Source organism: Rattus rattus, chromosome 12 (assembly GCF_011064425.1).
Source record: "Rattus rattus isolate New Zealand chromosome 12, Rrattus_CSIRO_v1, whole genome shotgun sequence".
In the NCBI taxonomy this organism is placed as follows: Eukaryota; Metazoa; Chordata; class Mammalia; order Rodentia; family Muridae; genus Rattus; species Rattus rattus.
In genome coordinates this window covers 22,454,079-22,456,145 of record NC_046165.1, presented here as the reverse complement: position 1 = coordinate 22,456,145, position 2,067 = coordinate 22,454,079, and the positions used below count along the sequence as shown (strand labels likewise).

The 2,067-nt window shown below is 44.7% G+C and overlaps 1 non-coding gene across 1 annotated transcript; it reads right to left on the bottom strand.

Annotated features, from left to right (window-relative positions):
* Window positions 1–1,405: 1,405 nt before the first annotated feature.
* Window positions 1,406–1,535, bottom strand: LOC116914132. Its single transcript, XR_004389693.1, has one exon. It is a non-coding gene; the product is annotated as a small nucleolar RNA SNORA17 (small nucleolar RNA).
* Window positions 1,536–2,067: the final 532 nt, after the last annotated feature.

Genomic DNA, 2,067 nt, shown 5'->3' with positions numbered 1-2,067 from the left:
TAAAATATTAAACAGATATGGAGAAAGTGGACAGTCTTTTCTTGTTCCTGATTTCAATGAACTGTTGTGTTTTCCTCCATTTACGTTAATGTTGGCTACAGGCTTGCTGTAAATAATTGCCTTTACAATGTTTAGGCATGTCTCCTGTATCCCTAATTTCTCTAAAACTTTTCTGTTTGTTTTAAATTTTCCCTTGATTCTTTGTGAATTTCCCATCATGCATGCCATTCATACTCATCTTCCTTCCCCTCATACCCACCCTGCACCCTTGCAACCTCATCCCCAAAATAGATGAAAAACAATCTTGTGGAAGCTGTAGTGTGTCACAGTGTGTCCCGCAGTACTCCTGTCAGTCAACATTTTTTTATTTTTGCAAGCAAATGTTCATTGCAATTATTCGTTGGTGTGGTACAGGGCCTCTGTCTTCTGCTACTTTACTTATAGTGGAACCTCACAACTCCTCTTTGATACCCTGTTGTTTCTCTGTGTCATGGAGATCCTGGAGTTTTGGGACTGTAGTACCAGCCCTTTGTGAACTCCAGCAGTTCGTCAATGGTATAGATATTAGGGTGTGTCAATACAAAGCCATGGATCTGGGCGTGAAAGGTAACTGAGCTGGTCACCCACGCCAGGACCCCAGGGCCAGCTCACTAGCAGCCTCTACAACCAGGGCCTGCACTACCTTCCTGCCCCGGTGAGGTGCAGGGCCTGCTCTTCCCAGTGCTGCTGCAGAAGATGCAGTTCTCTTCCCTCAGGACACTAGAGCCAGGTCTTTCCCCATGTGCAGACTGCTCTCAGGGACACCCGCCTGGCCTTTGGTGGTAACACACCCCTGCTGCTGCTTCAGGGCCACAGATCTAGATGTGGCCCCTGTGATAGTACAGGCCAGGGCCCCACTCTGGTCCTAAGCAAGCCATATCAGGCTGCTTCTCTCTACCCTTGAATCCCCAGTTCCTCCTCCCTTCACTGTGCCAACTCCTTCTGTTTCTCTTTCTCTTCCATTTTTTCCACCACTTTCTTGCTCCTCTTAGAGGTGCGCATGGTTTCTGAGTTTCTGGGATCATCTGAGGAATAATCTCAGGATTGCTATGCCCTGATCATGCATTATAGCACTGGGCAGAGTTCATCTTGGGCATGCTCTTCCCCACCCAGGTCATCTCAGACTAGCCACCTGACTAGGCTCCATGGTGTCCGTCTGGTGGTCATCTGGAGCTTGCTCCTGGCTGGGCCCCTAGAGTTACTAAGTGGTTCCATGAAGAGCCGACCATCTCAGACTCATTGCTGCTCAAAAGACTCTGTCCCAGGCAGGGTTCTTCCAGACTCTGGCTTGCTCCTGGTCCTGGAAGCCACAGGGCCTACGTAGAGCCCGACTGGTGGTTGATTTTTGGTTTCCTTTTCTTCAGGGAATGTTAGGCTACTACTCATTTAGGTGTCCAGAGGTCAGAACTGTGAGCATAGGCATAGCCTCTCTTCTCTCTGCCACCTGCTGACACAGGTAACATAACAGTCACACTTGCTAGGCGTCTAGGAGGAGTCTCCAAGACATTTTATCATGAAGGGGTGATGAATTTTCTCAAAGGCCTTTCCTGTATCTAATGAGATGACCATATGTTTTTTTTTCTTTCAGTTTGTTTATATGATGGGTTACATTTTCTGATATATTGACCCATCCTTGCATCTCTGCTTTATCATGGTAGGTGATCTTTTTGATTTTGGATTTGGGTTACAAGTATTTTATCTATGTTCATCAGAGAAATTGATCGGAAATTCTCTTTCTTTGTTGAGTTTTTATATGGCTTGACTATCAGGGTAACTATGGCCTTATAAAATTAATTCGGCAATGTTCCCTCTATTTCTATTTTGTGAAATAATTTGAGGAGTATTTTCATTAATTCTTCTTTGAAAGTTTGGTCAGATTCTGTGCTAAAACTGTCTGGCCCTGGGCTTGTTTCGGTTGAGAGACATTTAAGGACTTTTAATTTCAATTGGCATTATAGTTTTTATTTAAATAGCTTACTTGATAGTGATTTAACTTTGGTAAGTAGTGCCAAGATATTGATCCATTTC